This window comes from Myotis daubentonii, chromosome 19 (assembly GCF_963259705.1).
Source record: "Myotis daubentonii chromosome 19, mMyoDau2.1, whole genome shotgun sequence".
Classification (NCBI taxonomy): Eukaryota; Metazoa; Chordata; class Mammalia; order Chiroptera; family Vespertilionidae; genus Myotis; species Myotis daubentonii.
The window spans coordinates 18667691-18692601 of NC_081858.1; the positions used below are offsets into that span (position 1 = coordinate 18667691).

A 24911-nucleotide genomic window follows, 5' to 3' on the forward strand; every position below is an offset into this window, starting at 1 on the left:
CTCAGAAGCATACTGCCTCCGTGGGGCCCCATTGGCCCCCGATGCCAAGTTGTGTTAGACCTGTCCTATCACGGTTTAAAAAACAAGCCTCATCATTGTCAACAAGACAAGCAATAACAAGAGTTGGAGAGGTTGTGGGGATGTAGACTGGTACAACCACTATGGAAAGCAGTCTGGCGATTCCTCAAAAAATTAAGAATAGAGCTACCATACGACCCAGCAATCCCCCTTCTGTGTATATTCCCGATAAACTCGAAATCATGTAACGCCGGTGGTCTTGATCCGGCATCTAGAAGGGTTCAGCAATCTGGAGAAGGGCTGTGCATAAATTAAATAAGAGTCCAGAGACAAAACCTAATTTTGAAAGGAATATGGGGAGTCAGAGAAGACTTAGCTAAAGGAACTAAGTTCTCCTCGTCTCAGGACCCCTTGCTTTTAATTAACACAGTTTGTCCTAAGGCGAGGTAGATATATACATCAAAGGACCAGGTTTCGTATACACAATCCATTGTCAGATTATCAGGTTTTGGAGAAACTGCCTTCGGCTGTTGAGGTGTTTGGCCAGTAGGAGGCAATCATCTGTAGATTAAGATGCCCTGAGCTGTCTGGCAGCAAGCAACCCATCCCTTTTCAGGTTTGGGGAAATGCCTTCAGCCATTCCCAACAGGTGACAACATACGTGACTCAACCCTTGTTGAGTCCCCAAGTTCCATCAACCTTTTGATGAAACTCTTGCAATTATGACACGCTGGAACTGGCTTCCGGCAATCATGTATTCAAAAAGATACATGTACCCCTGTGTTCATTGCAGCGCTATTCACGGTGGCCAAGACATGGAGACCACCAAAGTGTCCTGCGATAGAGAACTGGATAAGGAAGATGTGGTACGTATAGACACAATGGAATACTACTCAGCCACAAGAAAGGATGAAATAGCGACATCTGCAATACAGTGGGGCCTTGACTTACAAGTTTAATTCGTTCCGTGATGGAGCTCGTAACTCAAATTACTCGTATGTCAAATCAACAGTGAATGAGTGAGACACGTATTGCTGGGCTGATGTTGTGGCGTTCACTGTGACGTTCACTGCGCCAACAAGCGGTGGGGTATCTGAAGCTGGCTCGTGACCCGACTTTTAGCTTGAAACTTAAAGCAAAAAATCGGCCGAGAGACAGCTCGTATCTCGAAAAACTCGTTAGTCGGGACACTCGTAAGTCAAGGCCCCACTGTAATGTGGATAGACCTTGAGAGCATTATGCCTGTGGAATAAGGCAGCCAGAAAAAGCTAAGAACCATATGATTTCACTCACGTGTGGGATATAAAACTGAAACTCGTGAACACAAACAGCAGAGTGGTGGTTGCCAGAGGGAAGCGGGTAGGGGGAGAAGGGAGTCCTAATATAAGGTGACAGGAGAAGACTTGACTTTGGGTGGAGGGCACACGATGCAACATACAGATCTTGGAACATAGAAACCCACACCTGAAACCTATATGTTCATGTTGACCACTGTCACCCTAATAAATTTAATTTTTTTTAAAAGATTTTTTAAAAATAGGCATAAATAGAAATCTAGAATTTATGATGAACAGTTAAATCTCCCACCGTGGTTAGAATTTTTTATGTTTTTTTAATCTTTATTGTTGAGGGTATTACAGATGTCCTTCTTTTTGCCTCCCATTGTCCGCCTCCACCCGGTTCCCACCCCACCCCAGGCCTTCGCCACCCTATTGTCTGTGTCCATAGGTAATGCATATATGCGTGGTTAGAATTATTTTTAATTGCAATTCTGTCTTTTCTCCTTAGGGATCATTGTATCATCCACCCCATTAGTAAAATTCCACAGCAACAAAGAAAAAACAGCCTCAAGAATGAAACTGACTCCAAGTAACTTATTGCATTCTAATCCAAGCCCATAAAAAGGTAAAGGAATTCAAAAAATCCACCACCTGATAACATAAAATGTACCATGTCTGTCACCCAATCAAATATTAGCAGGTATGCAAATAAGTAGGAACACAGCCTATAACCAAGAAAAAAAAAACAACCTGTCGGTTGATCAATAAAGCAATTCCAAAGAACACAGAGGACAAAATGAAGTATATTTTAGCTAAGATTTCACACTTTCGCCTCATCACAGCTTTTAGCAGCAGACGCTGACTCAAACATTACAGAATTAGCGGTTTCCTTTCCCTGAATTTTAGGGCTAATAAATCAAAAAGTCATTAAGAAGAAAGGAAAACAAAAGCTCCACAGATGTTTTATTTCCTCAGAGTTCTCTAATCTTCCAGTTTTTAAACCCTGCTTCATTCTTTACTCCTTTCCATTCTTTTTGTATTCTTTCTCTTTGGTAAGTAATTCAAAAATAGTTCAAAAACAAAAATTCAAAAAACATACCTTAACTAATGTATGCATGTCCACCATGAAAGGGAGGTTTCTGTTTTGTCATTTTCGCTTTAGGTCTCTTGAATAATAGAATAAATGGGTAATACGTGGTTCTGTGCCAAGCACGGTAAGTGCCGTGGAAGTATGTATATATTCTCACGTAAAATACACACATTTTCATTATTCCAGCAACCCTACCTGGTAGATGTTATCATCAGTTCCATTTCACAGATGAAGAGATTGAGGCACACAGAGGTTCAGAAGCTTGCCCTCAAGTCATGCGGTTAATAACTGGCAGATTGGACCCTAGCTGGTTTGGCTCGGTGGATAGAGTGTCCGCCTGTGGACCGGAGGGTCCTGGGTTCAATTCCGGTCAAGGGCACATACCAGGTTGCAGGCTCCTTCCCGGCCCGGGCCCTGGTCAGGGCTTGTGCAGGAGAAACCAATGGATGTGCTTCTCTCACATGGATATTTCTCTCTGTCTTTCCCTCTCCCTCCCCCTCTCTCTAAAAATCAATGGGAAAATATCCTTGGGTGAGGATTAAAAACAAAACAACAACAAATAACTGGCAGACTGGGGTTTGAACTCAGGTAGTCTACCACCAGAGCCTGTGATTTTAATTTCTATGCTGTAGTGCCTCTAACTAACACACAGGCTATTTTTTAAAAATAAAACCACACAGATGTAACTGCGGTAGATCCCTTCCATTCTTTCCCCTCCCTACCTCACCAAGCAGCCACTCATCTGAAGATGCAGATAGTTCTCTACTGGATTTCCCCCTCTCTTCCCCCCACCTTTGGGTCTCAGATGAAGACATCTGAGTAAATCATATTGCCCAGTTTTTAGCATCCAATCAATCTGCATCCCCCTCTTATTTTTTGCAAATGAATGTACATATACATACCTTTCTATACCCTTTCTCTAGCCCCACTCCCTCATTTCCACATTGTTCACCTCCACAGTTAGCTGGTCAAATGTGCTTTATATGTATCCTATATGATAAAAGGCTAATATGCAAATTGTCCCCTCGACCGGGAGTTCAACCAGGGGGCAGGGCCAACCCACCAACCTCCCTCGGCCCCTCCCCCCAGCCAGCCTGGCCTGATCGGCCCCTTTCAGGGTGGGCCGGCCTGACCCCACCTGTGCACAAATTTGTAAACTGGGCCTCTAGTTTTTTAATATACTTTAATTGATTTCAGAGAAGAAGGGGGAGAGAGACCCTTTGGATCTGCTGCTTGTGAAGTAATTGGATCCTGTTCTGATATCACCTGAAGCTGGCCACTGGGTGTGTTAGTTCTGGGGCCTCTTGGGAGGGACTCTGGTAGAGGCCAGAGTCATACACGGCCTGTGACTGGCCCTGGGCAACCTGTTCGGAGCTACGAAGTGGCCCACAGTTTGTGACTGCCTCCACTGGGCCTGGGTATACGCAGGAAGGACCAAGCTGTGCACCAAGGCTGGGTTTTACCAGCACCAGGCCCACGGGCAAGTCAGCAAAAGTCCTGAGGACCCCAACACCTGCTTCCGTCTGCCCACCCCCCCGCCCCCGCCCCCGCCAGCTGCCTGATAGCTCAGTCACTGAAAGAGCCTCTGGCGGTATACTTGAGGTGCAGGAGGTGGGTTCTCAGTGAGCCACCAGATAGGAGGGGTGGGTGGTATTCACCAAATAGATGCAGGTTCAAACTCGGTGCCAGTGCTGGGTCTGAGGCCACTCAGCCAATGTCCCAGGGTGTTCCAAGTCCATCTGTCACCTGCTGGGTGCTTACAGACCTTTGGTGGGGTGGCGGCCCCAAGGAGTCATCAGGGAGAGGCCAGCAGGGTTTATGAGGCCCACACTGACCAAGATTTGGCCATGTGACGGGATGGCTCTGCCTCAGGCGGGCATCCACGGGAAAAAATAGCCCCAATCCTAGAGCCACACAACTTAGTCTCTTCAAGATTCTGCCAGCAGCCTGTTCTCAACAGGGCAGGGCCACTGGGGGTCAGGAGGGTGGGGCCAGGGGATGTCCTGTGAGGGGGCGTTGCCAGGGTTGCTGGTCAGGCTTCGGGGAAGGTGGGAGGAGTGGCCCCCGCCCCAGAGTCACACCAGCCACTCAGTGTGTCCTGGAATCTGACCAGACTTTGCCAGGGTGGGGCCCTCTGGAGTGGAGAGGGTGGGGTCACCTGGAGCCCAGAGGGGTGGCTAGCGGATCTCCCATGAGGGGGATGCGCCAGTTGGGTTCACGGCGGGGATATCTCTCGCCTCCCAAGGCCACACCACTCAGTCAATGACACCCCCTGAGTCTGCCCAGACCTCTACACCCTGCCCCAAGCAGCTGACTCCTCAGCATGGCACGATTCCTGCAGGGTGGGGCACAGAGCGTACAGAGGGTGTTGCTGTTGCTTTTCCCAGGATGATGTTGTAAGGAGGGGAGTGCTCCGCCTAAGAAAGATGGCGCCTGTGGAGCACTCAGCTCTCTCCCCAGAGCCACAAGCCCTGGTCTCTCCTCAAATGACTCCAGTCCGCTCTGCCCTCCCTCCCCTGGAGCCCAGGGTGAGTGACTGACTGCAAAGGAGATTTTTGTGTGTGGGCCCTTTAAGAGGACACCTGTGTCTCCAGCAGACTCTTGTCTCTCCCTGGAAGATAGAATCCCCACAGATTTTCTCAGCCAAATGGGGACCTCTCCCCAGCTCTGGTCGTCTGGAGTGGGGAGCCTGGCATGGGCTTGAGACCTCAGACTTCTCAGGGGGAACCTCTGCAGCTGGAGTATCCCCCCTGGAGCTCATGGGGCTGGGGCCAGTCTCGGAAACCAGTCTCAATGTGGCTTCTTCTGTAAGTTTTTGGTTGGAAGACTTCTATTCAGCTAGTTTTCAGTTGGTTATTCAGGTTGATGGTTCTATATTTTAGTTGTAATCCCAGTTTGGTCATGGGAGGAAGTGAGTGTAGCAGCCACCTAGTCGGCCGCAACCTGGATCTCTACCGCTTTCTTTCTTTCTTTCTTTCTTTTTTTTAATATATTTTATTGATTTTTTTACAGAGAGGAAGGGGAGAGAGATAGAGAGTTAGAAACATCGATCAGCTGCCTCCTGCACATCTCCCACTGGGGATGTGCCCACAACCCAGGTACATGCCCTTGACCGGAATCGAACCTGGGACCTTTCAGTCCACAGGCCGACGCTCTATCCACTGAGCCAAACCGGTTTTGGCAGCTTTCTTTCAAATACACAAAAGAAGCTATAAAACTATTATTCCCTGGCATTTTGAGATCTTGCTTCCTGGCAATTGTCTTCAGTTTTGACTCAAATAAACTCTAATAAAAATTCAAAAGCCCGGCCAGCGTGGCTTAGTGGTTGAGCATCACCTACTAGTATGAACCTGGAGGTCACAGTTCGATTCCCAGTTGGGGCACATGCCTGAGTTGTGGGCTCGACCCCCAATGTGGGGTGTGCAGGAGGCAGCCGATCAATGATTCTCTCTCACCATTGATGTTTCTCTCACTCTTTCCCTCCCCCTTCCTCTCTGAAATCAATAAAAAAATATATAAAGGCAGGTTTCTAGGTAACTCACCATTTTAAAAAAAAATATTGTAGACTTTATAATCATGTGTACCTAGGCTATACAAAATATATAAAACAACATGAAATTTAATCAAGCATAAGAGAAATGATGCAATCAAGAGAAAGGTAAACACTAGATGTTTGAGGCTGCTGCTGGGGTAACAGCGCTTACTGATTTACCGCGAAATTTTTTATAAACAAAAAGAGTGCAGTCTACAGAACAGTAATAAATCTAGTATAGTAAATACCTAATCCAGTAACGGTTGTTTATCATCATTATCAAGGATTATGTACTATACATAATTGCACGTGCTTTACTTTTATACAACTAGCAGCCCAGTAGGTTTGTTTACACCAGCATCACCACAGACACGGGAGTGATGCAGTGTGCTGTGCTGTTGTAATGGTGATAATGTCACTAGGTGACAGGAATTTTTCAGCTCCATTATCATCTTATGGGATCACCATTGTATATGTAGTCCATCATCAACTGAAACATCATATGCATGACTATATTAGTAGTTCATTCATTCATGTTGTAAAATAGTATTTCATTTTATAGCTAACCTAGAGGCCCGGTGCACAGGTAGGGTCCCTAGGCCTGGCCGCCGATCAGGGCCCATCAGGGCCTTCCTTCACCTGGCTGCCAGCTGCCAGCCGGCCAGGGCCTTCCTTCGTTCTATGCCACCCCCTGATGGTCAGCACACGTCATAGCAAGCAGTCAAACTCCTGGTCAGTGGAACTCCTGAGGGGACAATTTGCATATTAGCCTTTTATTATATAGGATGTACCCCATTTTGGTGATCTACTCACCAGTTGATGGATATTTGAATTGTTTCCAGTTTTGAATATTATGTATAATGCTACTATGAACATTTACATATAAGTTTTTGCATGGACATGTTTTCATTTCGCTTGGATATATACCCAGGAGTGAAATTGCTGAGTCATATAATAAGTTTGTTTTAACTTTTTACGATACTGTCGAATAGTAACCCAGAGTGGCAATACCACTTTACAGTTCCATAAGCAATAGATGAAGAATTCATTTTATTCACATCCACCCCAGTTCTTAACATTTTCTGTATTTCTTATTATACTCATGCTAGTGGGTGCCTTGGTATCTCGTTATGGTTTAAGTTACATTTTTTCTAATATTAATTGTGTTAACCGTCTTTTCATGGGATTTTTAAATATTCATATGGTTTTTTGGTAAAGTATCTATTCAAATAGTTTGCCCATTTTTAATCAGGCCTCTTATTAATTGAGTTATAAGACTTCATTGTAACTCCAGCCACAAGACCTCTATCAGATCTATAACCTGGAAATAGTTTCTCCTAGTCTGTGGCTTGACTTGTCATTTTATCAATGTCTCTTTTGAGATTTTAAATTTTGATGATGTCCAACTTATCAGATTTTTCTTTCATCAACCATGCTGTTGATGTAGATAGCATGTAGGGTCCTCTCGGGTCTGCCCTGTGCAGACATGTGGAAACTTATCCAGACCTTTTGACTGTCTCCTATTCCAGATCTTCCTGTTAAATTGTTGGCAGTCTCCCACTTGTCCCAGCCAGGACTACCAGCGGAGCCACTGGTTTTACCTGTTTGTTTGTCACCAAGATCACAATTATTACTTACAGCGCTGCTGGGCGTGGGTTTTTCCAGCTCACTCCAAGTCAAGTGAGACCCCTCTGGCAGCGAAGCTGTGCGTTCTCACAGCCTGAACACCTGGTAGTGCCTCCCACAAACTTTGGAAGAAATGGAAACAATCCCAGGAGGATCGCCACAGAACCTACTGTTTTTACCAAGTCCAGTGTCTCATTAATAACCCCTTCTAACTTGGTCATCCGCCCCTTTGGTCAATTCCCAGAGCCCTTAAATAGCTGTTTTTGACAATTTAGTCCAGTTTCATCATTGATCTGGGGGAGAAAATGTTCGGGGAAGTGGGGTTGAAGGACTGTGCGCATGAGACTGCCTCTCCCAACAAAAACAAAACTAGGTTGTTTGGGGGTGTTGCTGGGGCACCAACTCACCAGTTTAAAAATCAGTAAGTAAAGAAAAAGAGTTAGGCATTTATCCTGCCTTTTGGTATGAACTCTGTATCAGGGAAATCAGATTCTTTTAGGGCAGTGGTTCTCAACCTTCTGGTCCTTTAAATACAGTTCCTCATGTTGTGACCCAACCATAAAATTATTTTCCTTGCTCCTTCATAACTATAATGTTGCTACTGTTATGAATCGTCATGTCAATATCTGATATGCAGGATGGTCTTAGGCGACCCCTGTGAAAGGGTTGTTCGACCGCCAAAGGGGTCTCGACCCACAAGTTGAGAACCGCTGCTTGAGGGGATGAAGGTGAGTACGTGTAGACATGGTCTAGCTAATAAATGCATAATGAATGATAGAAAGTCACCATTGGCAATTTCTAATGAAATAACTAATTCAGGTAATGATCGTTAATATATAAACTTAACAAAATATGCCCAAGACCTCTATAGTGAACCCTATAAGACAATACTGAGAGAATTTAAAGAAGACCTCTGTAAAAAAGGTCTATGTTCATATACTGTGTTGCCTCAGTCTATCATCATTTAATTCTCCCCAAATTGATCTATAGATTCAATGCAATCTCAGTCAATCACTGGCAGATTGTGTGTGTGTGTGTGTGTGTGTGTGTGTGTGTGTGTAACAATAAGCTTTTTAAAAATGAATATGAAAATGCAAAAAAGGATCAGAATAGCTAAGACAAATTTGAAAAACAAAGCTGAAGGATTTACCTTATCAGATATCAAGACTTACAGTGTCACAATCTAACAGCCTGGTTTGGCCAGCCCAAGGGCCTCCAGGGCACAGAGGCTGACAGTGAACTATCACAGGCTGAATGCCAAGGCCGTGCCCTTGGCCCCTGAGGTGCCAGACATCATCTCCATCTCTGAGATAGTGACAGCCTACCCTGGAGATTGGCATATCTGTCATCGATCTGGCTAATGCTTATTTCTCACTCCACTTGCAGGAGGAAGAGGAGGACCACGTTGCATTCACTTGGACCGACATGCAGTAGACTTCCAGTAGGCTTCCGCAGGCACACCTCGACCCCCTGGCAATCTGCCACCAGTGGGCGGGGCTTGGCCTCCCACCAGTCCAGGTCACCACCGGCGTTTTGGTCATCCTTCGTATCAGTGACACCCTGATAGTAGGGCCCACCGAAAACCAGGTGGAGGGGGTGCTGCAGTTAGTCACCAGGACTAGTGACAGTTGGCCTCTAAACCCAGATAAAGCCCAGGGCCCAGCATAGCAGGTGCCACTCCTAAGGGCCACTTGGGCGGGAAGCCAATGAAACAGCCCAGATTCGGTAAAGCAAAAAATGCTTGACCCTGGCGGCACTGGAGACAGCATGTATACCTGTGGGTGGTCTTTTGCCCCCACTAGTTTAGGTGACCCCCAGGTACCAATTTTCAAAAATGAAAGAATAAAGACAGACTAAAAGTTAAAAAAAAAAAAAAAAGGCAGAAAACAAGTGTCAGCATGGATGTGAAGAAACTGGAATCCTTGGGCACTGCTGGTGGGAATGTAAAATGGTGCCGCTGCTGTGAAAAACAGAGTGGCAGCCCAGCGGGTGTGGCTAAGTGGTTGAGTGTTGACCTATGAACTTGAAGGTCAAGGTTCGATTCTGGGTCAGGGCACATGCCCAGATTTCGGGCTCGATGCCCCAGTGAGGAATGCAGGAGGCAGCCAATCAGTGATGCTCATCATTAATGTTTCTCTCCCTCTCCCTCTCTCTTCCTCTCTGAAATCAATGAAAATATATTTTTTAAAAAATACAAAGAAAACACTGTAGCAGTTCCTCAAACACTTAAACATAGAATTGATGCAGCAATTCCATCAAAGAACTGAAAGCAGAAATTCAAACAGATATTAGTAGACAAAGGTTCATAGAAACATCATTTTCAACAGCCAAAGGTGGAAACAAACTACATGTTTATCAACAGATGAATGGATAAACAACCCGTAGTATACACATGCATTGAATCTTATTCAGCCTTGAAAACAAATGAAATTTTGATACATGGGTGAACCACGAAGACATTATGCTAAGTGAATTAAGCCAAACACAAAAGAACAAATACTGTCCAGCTGGTGTAGCTCAGTGGTTGGGTGTCAACCTATGAACCAAAAGGTTATGGTTGTGTTCCTGGTCAGGGTTGTAGACTCAATCCTCAGTGGGGGGCATGCAGGAGGCAGCCGATCAATGATTCTCTCTCATCATTGAGGTTTCTATCTCTCTCCCTCTCCCTTCCTCTCTGAAATCAATAAAAATCTATTAAAAAAACAAATACTGTATAATTTCATGTACAGGAAACAGCTTGAGTAATCAAATTTATGGAGACAATGTAGAACAGTGCTTATCAGGGGCTACGGAAGCAAGAATTGGGCAGTTATTACTTAAAGGGTTTACAGTTTCAATATAGGATGATGGATAAGTTCTGGAGATAGAGGTGATGGTTGCATAATAATGTGAATGTACTTAATGCCACTGTATAATGTAAAATTATTAAAATGGTAATTTTATGTTACATATATTTTACCACACGCACACTACTCTGCAAGCTTTTTAACTTTAATAATACGTCATGACTATTTTTCATGGTCAGCGAATATAAACCTAATTCATCCTTTTTAATAACTACACAATGTATTATAGAAAGGGCACGCTATACTATATTTAACTACTCCCATATTGACAAACATTTGCTGTTATAAATAGTGCTGCAGTCAAGATCTTTAAGGTTCTTATGATGTATTAGGAGTCTCCAAACTGTGATTAGTGGGCAAAGTAAATAGCATATTTAGATCTTCCTCTAAGCCATTTTTTATTTTTGTTTCTATTTATTTTTATTTATTAGTATAAAACTAAGGGCAAGATGTCCTACCATTTGGCTGCATATACCAAAAATCTCAAATAGCTGTGACTGACACAGGATATAATTGTATGGGCATTTCAGGACTGGTGTGGAAACTATTGTTGAAACTTCTGCATGATGTCATCCAAGAATCCAGCCTTTTTTATCCTCTTACGCCACCCTGCATTTTCGTGGTCCAAGATGGCTCATTGTGATGTCCACATTCCACTGAGCAGCAGAAGAGAGAAGATGGGCACACCGACTTCCACTCAGGACTCTACCTAAAAGTTGCCTGTTCCACTTCCACTAATAGCCTATTGTCCTGAATTGAGTCATGTAATCCGTCCTAGCTAAAAAGGAAGACTGGGAAAAATCCCACTCATTCCAGGTGGCCATGTGCCCCACTAATACCATCATGGACAAGAGAGACTAGATACTGAGCAATTCTCTGATAAACTATGCCAAAAGAATGGTCAATTGTGTCAGCAATATTTATAAAATAAACCATTTTCCATTGAATTAAAATGCCGTCGTCTGGTTTGTTAAGGCCCACATACAATTGGAACTGTTTCTAGACACTATTATATTAAAATAGCTTTATAATAGTTGTTAGCTGTTCTTATTGTATTAATTTATAGTTGTTGATATATTAGTAATTTATCTTTTGTTAACTGTTTGATTTGCTATTTGATTTACATCATTTTTACAGATCAAGTTCAAGATGATCAACCTGTTTTGTAAAAACTGGTTTGTTCTGGCACTTGGATATTATAATTTGAGGCAGAGATCATTTTCCTAATTCTGACTTTTCTTTTATCTTTTTACTTATTTCAGAGAGGAAGGGAGAGGGAGAGAGAGATAAATATCAATGATAAGAGAGAATAATTGATCAGCTGCCTCCTGCACACCCCCTAATGGGGATTGAGCCCACAACCCAGGCATGTACCCTGACTGGGAATTGAACCGTGACCTCCTGGTTCATAGATGGATGTTCAACCACTGAGCCACACCAGCCAAGCTAGTTCCAATTTTTCAATGTTAAGAAGCATCTCTTCCCACCAGTAACTACAACTAAGAGGTCACACATTTGTTCATCATCAGAGCCTTAGAGGAAGAGAAAACCTCACTAAATAGAAAGCCTGACCATAGCAGAGATCTGATGACAAGGAACAGGATGTCCCAGGGTAACAGGCGTACAAGACTCCACCTTATCATCCATTTGAAAAACAATGGGTGTGAGCAAGTCCTAAGATGATGGGAAATGAGAGAGGTGCTCTCCCAGCTCTGGCTCTGGTGCATTATCCATCTGAAGTGTATGGCTCCATCAGCCTTTAACTGGTTTCAGTGCCTCTCTGCCATTATCTCCTTCCACCAGGCTTCATTTCCTCTTATTTATTTATTTATTTATTTATTTATTTATTTATTTAGAGTGTGTTTATTAAAGCCAGGGACATGGAACAAGGAAAGACTTAGGATAGAACACGCAACAGAAGAGAGACAAGGCAGGGCTGCTCTGGCTCTCTGGAAACGTTATGGGAGAGAAGTGAGCCAAGGCGGGGCTGCTGTCAGCTCCCTGGAGAGGCAGAGAAAAGGGGGCCCTGGAGACAGGTTCAGGGGGGTTAGTTAGCCCAGGACAAGCTACCCCTGACCATTGCTCCTCTGGTTGCAGGTCTCCTGGGGTTCCTCAGAGTTTAGAAGATGCACCCATGTGGGGGAAGTAAAAGGGGAGGGGGAAATGCAGGTGTGCTGGGGGAGGGGGTGCACCCACTCTCTTACAAAGGAGATTTGCTCAGATTTATGCCTTATCCTCAAAAGTGCCTTCCTGGGGGGGGGGGAGGCTGGGGGTTAATGGGGGGGATGAGGACACATTTGTAATACCTTAACTAATAATAATAAAAAAAGTGCCTCCCTTTGTAGAAAAGGAAAGCTATTGGATCAAAAGAAGCTGCATTTGGGAGCCTTCCCTTCCACCCAGCTAGTGTGTATCCTTTGCCTTTCTTTTAAACCTAAATGCAGCATCTCTTCCAGGAAGACCTTCTTGGTTTCCTGCGCCCTCGACAATGGATAAGCTGGAAGGTGTCTTAGAGATCTCAGCCCTGGCTTCCTCTGGTCACGGCCAAGATTGTCAATCTCACAGCCGGAGGGTCCGGTCCATGGGCACCCACTGCGACCAATTGTGACCTCCTAGGACAGTGGTCAGCAAACTGCGGCCCCTTGAGTGTGGCTCTTCCACAAAATACCACGTGCGCACGTACAGTGCGATTGAAACTTCGTGGCCACACTCAAGGGGCCAAAGAGCTGCATGTGGCTCGCGAGCCGCAGTTTGCCGACCACTGTCCTAGGAAGCAAAGTCATGGCTGGGACTGGGATATTTAAAGGAGGCAAACGGCCTGCGTGCCTGCGTGTTTGACCTGCTTGGAACACCTGCCAGCACTCCTCCCAGATTCCCATGGCTAGGTCTGAGATGGAGCCTGGGCTCTTGCATTCTTCCACCTGCCACAGGGATTGATGAGCAACAAGGTGGGAAATTCAACTCAGCCAACCCTTAAGGCACAGATGAGAACATTGAGGCCACCTGATGCAACAACGGAAATTAGCATTTCTTAGTAGGAAGCTGCTCTTTCAGGGCAAAGACTTTTTCTCCATCGCAGCTCTAACCCCAGCACCCAGAACTGTGCCTGCCTAGTAGTGGCAGACTTGGAGGGGGGGGGGGGGCGGAGAGGGGGGGAGGGAAGGAAGGAAGGAAGGAAGGAAGGAAGGAAGGAAGGAAGGAAGGAAGGAAGGAAGGAAGGAAGGAAGGAAAGGAGGGAAGGGAGGAAGAGAGGGAGGAAGCTTGGTGTGGCTGCACCCAGCTGAAACTACCAGGCTGGCTTGGTCCAGGATATGACACATTCCCCTGAGCACAGCCTCTCTCCCAGGCCCGGCCGCCGCCTCCCGGGCTCTGTCATTGCTTTGCATCCCAGGAGGTCACAGTTGCTCGCAGCGCTGCCCATGGACCGACCCCGTGGAGCGCACCTCTGAGAAGTGTCGGGGTGGGGAACACGGCAGGTAGAGGTCAGGGGCGGGGAGGAAAGCGAGGACTTGGAGAAGGAAGGACCGGCACGTGAACGGGGGCGGGCGGGGGCGGGGAGTGCGGGCTAGAAAGAGCCCGGCGCCGGCGGGAGGGGCTCGCACCTGCTCCTCGGCGGCAGCGCGCCAGCGGGTCGCTCGGGCACTCAGCTCAGGTGAGAGGCCCGCCGTGGGCAGGGCTCGGACGGGGAGGGGGTTTGGAGGGGAGGGGGCTCGGACGCAGAGTGGGCTCAGACGGGGAGAGGGTTCGGACGGGGGGGGGGCTCGGACGGGGAGAGGGTTCGGACGGGGAGGGGGCTCGGATGCCGAGGTGCTCGGACGGGGAGGAGGTTAGGACGAGGAGGGGGTTTGGAGGGGAGGGGGCTCAGACGGAGAAGGGGCTCGAAAGGGAGGGGGCTCGGAGGGGGCTTGGATGCTGAGGTGCTCGGACGGGGTGGGGAGGGGCTCGGACGCAGAGGGGGCTCGGATGCCGAGGGGCTAGGACAGGAAGGGGGTTTGGAGGGGAGGGGGCTCGGACGGGGGAGCGGGCTCGATGGGGAGCGGCCTCGGACGTTGCCGAGGTGGGAAAAGCTGGAGGGCTCACGGTTGGGGACGCTCCCCCCACCCCAGCGCCCCTCTGCCCTGGCCTGCGGCGCTGGGATGAATTTGCTGGGTTGCCCGCGTTGCCCGGGAGAGGAGCTGGGAGTGCGAAGCCCTGCCTTCCATCCCCCCCCCCCCCACCACCACCACCACCACCCCGCGGGTTAGAGACGCCAGGGCGACTGGTGCCTGGCGCAGAGGCCGGAGCTGCTTTCGTGGCTTGACGGGACGGTGGGCTGAGCAGTCCCACTGTCACTTATCGGGGCGCCCGTCCACAGACCCACCAACCAGGTCCTGCCCTGAAGCCAGGAATCTAATCAGAGGCGACTGACTGATTGGTCGATTGATTGATTAATTGATTGATAACGTCTCCGGAGTCTTTGTTCTGCTTCCGCTAGTAGCCAGGTGGGTAGAAACGGAGCCAGGAGCCAGGGGTACCATTCGCGCTGGGTGGAGAGGTTTACGGGACCTAGGAACAGGTTTCGGTGACCCTGTCTGGGTCTAGTGGAGATAGGACCCGCCCAAATGCAGGAAACACTTGTTTCAGTAAGGAAACCTGTGGCTTTATGGAAAGTTAGCCAGGCGCCTCTTGTAAACGTCCCAGAAGCGAGCATTTCCTTCCCATTCTCTCCCACCTGCCCCCCAGTTTCTACCATGGCCCTCCTCTTCCTCGTCCCTTTGCCCCACTGCCCCACCCATCACTCCGCCTGGCTCATAAAGTGGCTGAGGAACTGCCCCTGTACTTTACATTCACTTTGGTAGGGAGTGTGGCTTCGTGTTCAGAAGAAATGAATCCTGATACAGAGATAATGAGGCCGGGCGCCTCTGAGGACCGGCGTCCTCCATGACCCCGCGTTGTGGGCTTGGTGATGACGGGCAGGTGGAATTTTAGGTGGGATTTCTCCAGTGTGGCCCCTTGGTTTCCCGGGGAGAGCGCCTCGCAGAGGCGTGGTGAGGCGTGGTTTCTGCTTGTGCATTATTTGTTTGGGTATCTGGGGAGCCAAGCATACAATCTCCTTTATTAAGGAGCTTTGATTTCCTCTGACTTCTTCCGTGCGAGGTGGACACAGCACCGCCGGTGACTTAGCTCCTGGGTGCATTCACCCTTCTATCCCGTGGGCTCCTCCCTCGCCCACCTGGCGGCCGTGGGCTGTGATGGCCACGGAGAAGCTGTTGATCTCACGTTCTGCACGTTATTCTATTTGGCGTCCCCCCCCACCCACCCCCCGTGTGTCCTTGGTTGTGTCTCTTGCCTAATCTCGGCAAACAGCACTTGGAGATCCTTGGGATTTGGCAAGGGCTGGGGAGGAAACGTAAAGAGAAAGACCTGCTTTCTTTTCTCCCGCCACCTTCGGGTTAACCTCAGCTGCTGCGCTTAATTGGTCAAAGTACAGGTGCTCCTAGGTCGGCTATAATGGAAGCGTTATCGCTTGTCCTCAAACATCTCTGCTGCTTGATACGATAAGGGCAGTTTTACCCGACGTGGAGCCACTCCCATAGCCAAAGTTCCTGCTGTTGTGAAACTTTGTATAATTGTGGGTAAGAGAACTAAAGTCACTCCTGTGTCATCAGCTAATGACTGCATATGGAGACAGAGTTCCTATCGATGTTTTTTTTCCTATAGACGGGTCATAAAACAAAAACCAGATTATTCACAGCGCGATGCGATGCTGCGTGTGAGCCATCGGGGGCCACGGGTCGGGAATCCCCACACTGTGTTTGAACTGAGCTTTCCTTCTAGCCACCCACCCTCTCCCCCACACCGTCACGGGGGCTCCAGCAAGTAAGCGATTTGCACTGTAGCTGGTTTTGCTTCTCATGTCTGTCCTCTTGTGTGAAAATAGAATGGGTCGCCAGGGAGAAGGACACTCAAAAGATCCATCAGCCTTGGGTGATGACGGATTAAACGGAAGCTATCAAAGCACACACGTGTGTTTCCCTGGCAGGATTTAGATATTATGAGCCATGTTCAGTGTCGTGTGGGTATCACATCACAAGGGGGCTTTACAGAGAACAAGATGGTTTCCACAAGCAGCCCTGTGAGGGCAGAGGAATAGCCGATTTCATAAATAAGGACATTGAAACTTCGAGATACAGAGAATCTGGCTTGGGCTTATCCATCTGATAGGTGGCAGCTAGGATGCAAAGCAGAGCTCTCCCAAATATCACAGCCCGTCCAGGGTGGTGTGGGGGGGGGCGGGGGGGGGGATGGAGGGGGACAAGGAGTTGTGATTCGTCTTTCCTGAACATGTATTTAATATATTCTCTGACTTGAACTCTTAGACTATAAATTTAGAGACATTCTCGTTTGGTGTATGTCATGCCCATCATTTTGTCAATGTCATCACAATGTATTTTAGAGCTGAGGACAGCCTCCACGATGGTCAAGCTCAATGTTCTTGTTTTCCAAAGGGAAAAAAAAAAAAGGTGGATTCAGGAAAAATTGAGCAAGTATGTCATGTTGCTTCCCCAAATCTACGTTGCTGAAGAATTACGGCTCAAACCTAGGTCTCCTGGTGTTCAGACTCCTGTTCTTTCTGGCATGGAGTCCCTTGAGGATTCCCTGGATACATAAGTCGGCTGGTTTAGTTTGATTGACGCTATTGCTTTGCGGGGAAGGGGAATAGTCTGTGACAGCAAACTATAGCTTCCCTGAATCCGGGACTCAAACTTCTGTAGATTATTCTACTCTTTTTTTAAAAAATATATATTTTATTGATTTTTTACAGAGAAGAAGGGAGAGGGATAGAGAGTTAGAAACATCGATGAGAGAGCTCAATCAGCTGCCTCCTGCACGCCCCCTACGGGGAATGTGCCCGCAACCAAGGTACATGCCCTTGACCGGAAATGAACCTGGGACCCTTCAGTCCGCAGGCCGAGGCTCTATCCACTGAGCCAAACCGGTTCGGCGATTATTCTACTCTTGCTGTATCCCATGTTCCACGAAGGGAAGAGCTTCATTTGCCTGGCCCGTGTGTTACTCCCAGCACAGTGCCTGTAGTAGGCACTCAATGAAACACGTTCAACAGCTAGCAAATAGTTGCTTCTGGGGTTAGAGGAATAACAGGAATATAGGTGTTGGGAAAAGGTGAGTTTAGTCCTATCTGTACTATTCATAATAGATAATAATGATCTCATCCTATTTAAAAAATCTAGAAACAAATATAAAGAAATGTTCACCATGATGAATTCTGGGTGTTGTATGTTCTTATTTGCAATTCTTTGTATATTAAATTCCTCAAATGATAAAAAAAAAAAAAACCACAACGATCAAATAAACATTTGAATACCTGTGAGATGTCATTCAGCTACTGTCACAGTTCTCCCTAATCCAGTGACTTAAGGAAGGAGATTGTTTTTCGAAAATAACTAGGTGTCTGGAGCTGAGAAGTCTGGGCTGGGCAGTTTTTCTGCCTTCCTGCACCACTGTCCTTGGCAGGCAGCTTGCGTCCTCACTGAAGGGCAGGCACCTCTTCCGTGTCATCTAGAGGGCAGAAGGCAGGTACCAGCTGAGTCTGTCCTTTTTTTTTTTTTTTTTTTTAATAAAACAAGATCTTTCCTGAAAGCCCCACCCAGTCAACTTCCTACATCTCGTTCACACAAGGACAGTGTCCCATCGCCACTCCTGAGAGCCTGAGAGGATTTAGTGCTTTGTCAGACATATTGCCAATGCAGCAAAACAGGGGCTCTGTTAATAAGGAAGAGGGGAGAAAGGATCTGATTGGGTAGGCAGTTACCGGAGTTTGCCCACGTATGTTTTCTGAGTCAATGACTCTTCTACATCGGTTGTTGGGTTGTTTCTTTATTTTGTTCTTTGGTTTACTAACAAGCAATAGATACGTGGTGGGACTGGAGGAACTTTTTTAAATTATAGAGTCTGAAGCTCGTTCCAGGAAATGCTGGTAACTTAAGTCCAGGACAGGCCTGTAAATCTGAATAATAAACGGCCCTCTGAGTAATTGAAATGCAAGTGTTTGCCAGAGCACAACTTAACAAGCATTGAATTGGGGGTGCTTTAGCAGGGACACCTCATTGTATTTCCAACAGCTTTCTGTATCACTCCTCTTGAGGATATTACTGAAACGGATTTTTGGACTGGAACCCAGATTCTTTGTCCGCCAGAGTCGAAGAATGAATCCACAGAGAGTAGTATAGCAAAGGTGGAGATTTATTGACGAACAAGTACAGACTCCCACGTGGGAAGAGGGAAAGAGTCCCACAGAATGGACTCCCACGTGGGGAGAGGGAAAGGGGTCCCACTGAGTTCTTCCTCCCTAGGGCTTATCAAGGCTGCAGATCCTGGTGCCTTGATATCCCCTGATGGGTCACTATTCCCTTAGACTGGTTACTATAGTAACTCCTGAACTCAAAGGTCAAACACCACATGGAACACGTGATACCCTCCTCCTTCATTGTTCTTTTCTTTCAGGCTTTCTTCCTTCTTCATTTTGTAAATATAGACCTTTTTGGCTACTTCCAGCTCCCTTGTCTTATGTAAATGCAACTGTTGCTGCTCCCTGCACCTGGCTTCCTTGTGTTATGGAGATGTACCTTCTCTCAATCCGTAGCCCTGTGTTTTCCCATGGACCCCAATTCTAAAAATTCCCTAAGCCTGCCTATATTCCCCTAAATTTCCTGTTTCATTACTTCATTTTTTAAATTTTATATTTTGATCAACTTAAGTAAATGTATAGTTCTAAGGTCTTTATGGAGCCTATACTGAGCTGCCCGCTATAGGCGACTACTTATAATGCTTTGGGCTTTTTTTCTCATATTTACCACCATATTGCCAAATAGCATGCTACTGGCTATTTATTTTTCTTTTTCCAGTTCTAGATACTACCTGTGAACTTCCTACCTTAGAGGATGAGGATTTGGCCTCCTTTATTCTATCTCATATTGACTCTGTTTCTTGCAAGATCCCAATATATTCTGCTTATGTGTAATACAGCAGTGTTTATTTTTTATTTCTTTATTAAGTTATTAGATAGGTGTCCTTATCCCCACATTACCCCCCATCCCCCCACTCATGCCCTCACCCTCCTGTTGTCTGTGTCAATTGGTTAGGCCTATATGCATGCATATAAGTCCTTTGGTTGATCTCTCCCCCTTACCCCCACCCTCCCCTACCTTCCCTCTGAGGTTTGACGGTCTGATCGATGTTTCTCTGTCTCTGGATCTGTTTTTGTTCATCAGTTTATGTTGTTCATTATATTCCACAAATAAGTGAGATCATGTGGTATTTATCTTTCCCTGACTGGCTTATTTCACTTAGCATAATGCTCTCCAGTTCCATCCATGCTGTTGCAAATGGTAAGAACTCCTTTTTTTTACTGCAGCGTAGTATTCCATTGAATACAGCAGTGTTTAATTAGTGTTTACATTATTATGACTATGCAGATATTATTCACAACTGTGCCTTATGATAAACCATGTTTTTTTTAAAAGAATAGTTTATTGATTTTTAGAGAGAGAGGAAGGGAGAAGAGAGAAACATCAATGTGAGAGCACAACACTGATCCCCTCCCTCTGTGCAGGTCCTACCTGGGATCTGCCCTGACCAGGAATTGGTATTCAACCAACTGAGCCACACCAATCGGGGCAATAAACCATGATTTTTACACTTCTTTCCTGGTCAACCTTTTTCCATCCCCTGGAGTTAGTCATTGCTTCACCTTCTTCAGTTTGCTTCGTTTTTTGAGTTTTCATTACCAATTCTTGTTCAAACGTTGACAGGATGGTAAAATTCCCCTCAGAAGAATTTTACCGGTGTGGCTCAGTGGCTGAGCATCAAGCAGCCACTTTGATTTTATCTCTCTCTTGGAAACTTCCCAGCTCAGCCCCCACCCTCTGGGACTGGCTGTTCTCAGAGCCCCTGGGACACTGGGCGCTCCCTCGCTGCCAGCCTGGGAATGCCTGGATTCCTGTTCCTTGGATCCCATGCCTTCTCACTCCTTGGTTTTGCTGGAGCACAGCTTCCCGAGAAAAAGCACATAGAGACAGAGCAGGGTTATCCGGCAGCTTACAAAGCTCATGGCCCTGGGAGGGTTGACAACTGCTGCCAGGTGTTGGGGTGGGGAGGAAAAGCCAGGTTGCCACCAAGAAGCATTTGGGCCAGGCCGGTGTGGCTCAGTGGTTGAGCATCAAACTATGAACCAGGAGGTCACGGTTCGATTCCCCGTCAGGACACCTGCCTGGGTTGCAGGCTTGATCCCCAGTGTGGGGATTGCAGGAGGCAGCCGATCAATGATTCTCTCTCATCACTGATGTTTCTATCTCTCTCCCTCTCCCTTCCTCTCTGAAATCAATAAAAATATATTTTTTTCTAAAAGAAGCATTTTTGGTAAATTTCCTAAAGAGATTTTTAAAGAGTCCTGAACCTCCATGGCTCCGATTTCTTGTGATTTCTTCTCTCGGTCTGAATAAATATTCACTTTCACACCCAATTTTGTTATTTGCAATTTTATGATTTTTTTTTCTGTAAAGAGTGCTCCCCAAATTATATAGAAGTCAGGCCCCACGGGACATGGCTGCTTTTTGAGACGTTACGCATTTAAGAAGTACGTTTTCTTCCTTCGCACTTGGCGGATGGTGGCTGGATAGAGGGTATTAACTGGAAATAGCTTCCTCTCAGTTTTGAAATCACTGTTCCATTTTCTCCTGCCTCCTTGGAGTGCTGTTGAGGTGATGCCATTCTGACGTCTGGTCCCTTGGATTTTGTTTTAATCTCTGGGAGTTTGTAGGGGTTTCTTTTCTATATATATTCCTCCTGTTCTGATATTTCACCACGTCGTTAATTACTGATAGGATGTATTTATTTGTTTGTTTGTTTCAGTCATTGTTCCAGGTACTTTCAAGTCCTTTTCCATCTAAAAATCATGTCCTGCAGTTCTGGGTGGCTTTCTTATTATATCATTTCCTCTGGCCTGTTTTTCTGAAACATTAATTACTTAGAAGTTGGGTCTCTTGGATCCGCCCTCTGAGTTGCTTATCTTTCCCCAAGTTCAAAGCTGTCTCCTGTCTTTCAGTTCTAATAAATCTGCCAAACCCTCCTGTGAAATTTTTCTACTTCTACCATGATATGTGTAATTCCCAAGGGCTTTTACTTGGGTACGGAGCCTTCTACATGTTTTGTTTTATGGCATCCTGTTTTTATTTCACAGATACAATATCTTCTCAGATTTCTCTGAGAATATTAACCTGGTATTTTTTTCTACACTTTTAAGTTTTCATCAGCTGCCTACAGCGTCTGTTTATTTTCAAAGCCTCTCTGTTATTTTTGGTTCTGCCTTTTTGTGGGGAGCTTTATTGAGATGTCCAAGTTTAAGGATGGTATACTAAAAATAAGAATAGCATACGAAAATGCAGTCTTGGGGTGTTTGTAGGTGGCAGTCATTGCAGGGTGATCAGACAGAGCACAGTTTTTTTTCTTATCGTTATGTCTCCAGCAGCTTTCTAGTATAATCAGTTTCTCATTAAAAAGGCCCTATCTCTAGCCTGGCCAGTGTGGCTCAGTGGTTGAGCATTGACCTATGAACCAGAAGGTCATGGTTCAGTTCCCAGTCAGGGCATATGCCCAGGTTGTAGGCTGGATCCCCACTGTGGAGCATGCAGGCGGCAGCCAATCAATGATTCTCTCATCGTTGATGTTTTTATCTCTCTCTCCCCCTCCCTTCCTCTCTGAAATCAATACAAATATACATTTTAAAAAAAGAAAGGCCCTTTAATAAATAAAGAATTTAAAAAAGGCCCTATCTCTAGCCATTTGAGAAAAGGCCACCAATAACTTAGATTTATTTATTATGTAATTTCTTTAAGAGTAGAGATTCTTGTTTTATGGAAGCTAAGTGGTAGTCTAGGGTTCAAAATCAGACTTTTTGTTCTGGACTCCACCCACGTTAGAGTACCTGGTGCTTCTGTCACCTGTGTGCCCCTCCACGTCCCTGTCTGTCACAGAGACCATCAGAGGCTTCCATGAAGACTGAGTTCTTTCCTATTAAAAAAATAAAAAGTGCCCTAGCAGGTTTGGCTCAGTGGATAGAGCATCCGCCTGCAGACTAAAGGGTCCCAGGTTCGGTTCTGGCCAAGGGCCCATGCCTGGGTTGTGGGCTAGATCCCCCCGCCCCAGTAGGGAGTGTGCAGGAGGCAGCCAATCAATGATTCTATCTCATCATTGATGTTTCTATCTCTCTATCTCTCTCCCTTTCTCTCTGAAATCTATCTATCTATATATATAATTTTTAAAAAGCTTTAAAAAAATAAAAAGATTCTAGGGCAATGTACATATGTACAAATAATTGTTTTGGAGTAAGCATTTCCAAAACATGCATTCCCCACCCAGAATGAAATACTTAGGGACCCAGAATGAATCAGGGGCTTGGAAGAAGCTCCCCTCATGCCAGTGTTTGTCCTAACAGGCCGTTTCGGAGAAGATTTCGTTGAGATGGAAAAGCATACTTCGCCTGGTAACTTTTCTTTAGGAGGCTTTACTGGGGAAAGATCGTCCTAGAACCTCTGGAGAATTTCTTGGTTATAGGATCTGGGAGAGAATTTCTGTCCCTGAAGATCACTCTCGGAATCCATGCCATTTTGCCTTGTGCAGCCTGACGTGAGAGTCAAAGCGTGAGGCCGATTCGTCACTCTAGTCTGGGGAAGCTTTAGGTCATGGAGACCCCGGGTACCATGTTACAGGCATGACTCCTGGTCTCACTTTCCAAGACCTCTTCATTGGAAAGCCTCCGCGTTAGATACTGGGGTTTCCACTGTGGGCTTCTCCTGCTCAGGCACCTTCAAAGACTTGCAAACTCCTCGAAGGCTGAGGTTCAGTCTTGCTCTCCCGGTTCCTCCATCACCGATCCTAGAACAGTGCCTGATGCATAATACACTCCAGATTAATGTGGCTTGACTTCAATTGACTTCATTACCCTTTGTAAATGCACCCTTCCTACTTGTCCCCTTGCTGTTTCCTCTGTTTCTCCTGCACCTTTTTCTAAAACTATGTTTTTATTGATTTCAGAGTAAAAAGGAGGGGGAGAGAAAAATAGAAACATCAATGATGAGAGAGAATCATGGATCGGCTGCCTCCTGCACGCCCCACACTGGGATTGAGCCCACAACCCGGGCATGTGCCCTGACCAGGAATCAAACTGTGACCTCCTGGTTCATAGGTCAACGCTCGACCACTGAGCCACACTGGCCGGGCTCTTCTGCATCCTTTTTATGTCACTTCCCCTTGGCTGGTGCTACCTCATCCTCAGAGTTGATAGATGGAACAACTGGAAGATAACAGACCAGGAAGTTGTCAAACTACCAGGACTCCAGGTAGAACTTCCAGGGGAGAGACTCCCCATGTCATTTTACTAAAGATGTAATAATGTCTTAGGTTATCACCAAAAACCCTGCAGATAGTCCCATCTTTAACCACAGTCCTATTTGGGATTTTTTTCTTCATGTTCCACATCTCACCTCTACAGTCCTTCCCCTCCTTCCACTCTCTTTGATCTGGCCCCCACTTTCACCTAAGCCTTCTCTTTGCTCTGTTTTAATGTTGTTTTTCTGCCTCCTCTCCCCTACCTTTATCTAACATCTGGACTATTCTGCAATAATAAAACACGGTGAGGTGCTATTTCAGAAGACCTGCCTGCCCAACCCAAGCCCAGGATGAAAAACCTCTCTCTTCTGGCTGCTTTTGAGGTCGTTTCTGTGATTTAGTCTCGCGGGTGCTATTTATTTTTCTATGACAGGCTCTAGACAAGAACTAAACTACCGTGTAGAACAAGGATCTGTCCATTCGTGTTTCTCAGACCCTACCACTCACCCATGACATGCAGGCTTGGCTGAGGACAGCCTAGAATAAGCTGAAGTCGTTCTTCATGCCTGAATGTGCATGCTGCTCTAAAATCCACCTCTACCTGTTTTACCATGAAAGTCACATTCCCCAAAATCTTTAGGTGACATTGATACTCCAGGATGATGTACCATATTGGTCCTGTGATTTCAGAGATTCCTTTGCTTACCTACTGCCAAGAGGCGCAGTACTGGATGATACTTTTAAGGACGCATCTAGCTCTAAAAATTATATGAGGAAGTACTGGTCCCAGCAATCTTACTAATGACTGGATTTAGATGATAGTTTCCTCGTGATTTGGGGTTAAGGCTAAGCTGCATGAGTTCATTTCAGATCCAGAACTGTTATTATCTGTCCGGCTTTGTGCTCAGCCTTGGGAAGTTGAAGATGAAGCAGATAAGGTCTGCTTTTGAGGAGCCACTAGTCTAGTGAGTAAGACATGTAAGTGTGTAATTTTAACGTGACAAGTAAATGATACAAATCGAGATAGGTATAAGGTGTTATGGTAGCCAGGGGTGGCACACGTAACCCAACCTGGAGGTCACAGAGGACTTTCTAAAGGAAATAAGGCCCATGTGTTAAAAACTGAGCAAAGG

At 46.2% G+C, this 24911-nt stretch overlaps 1 protein-coding gene and 2 long non-coding RNA genes across 4 annotated transcripts in view; all 3 read left to right on the forward strand.

Annotated features, from left to right (window-relative positions):
* LOC132222295 (uncharacterized) overlaps positions 1 to 24911 on the forward strand; it is a 139313-nt gene that overhangs the window by 90671 nt on the left and 23731 nt on the right. The gene's annotated exons all lie outside the window — the stretch shown is intronic.
* Positions 4874 to 9436, forward strand: LOC132221798 (uncharacterized). The gene is made up of 2 exons (XR_009450076.1): positions 4874 to 4916; positions 8933 to 9436. It is a non-coding gene; the product is annotated as an uncharacterized LOC132221798 (long non-coding RNA).
* Positions 13966 to 24911, forward strand: part of TMEM45B (transmembrane protein 45B) — a 28874-nt gene continuing 17928 nt past the window's right edge. Inside the window, exon 1 of the mRNA XM_059677200.1 lies at positions 13966 to 14044. The gene's annotated coding sequence lies outside the window, so the exon portion shown is untranslated. The remainder of the gene's footprint in view (positions 14045 to 24911) is intronic.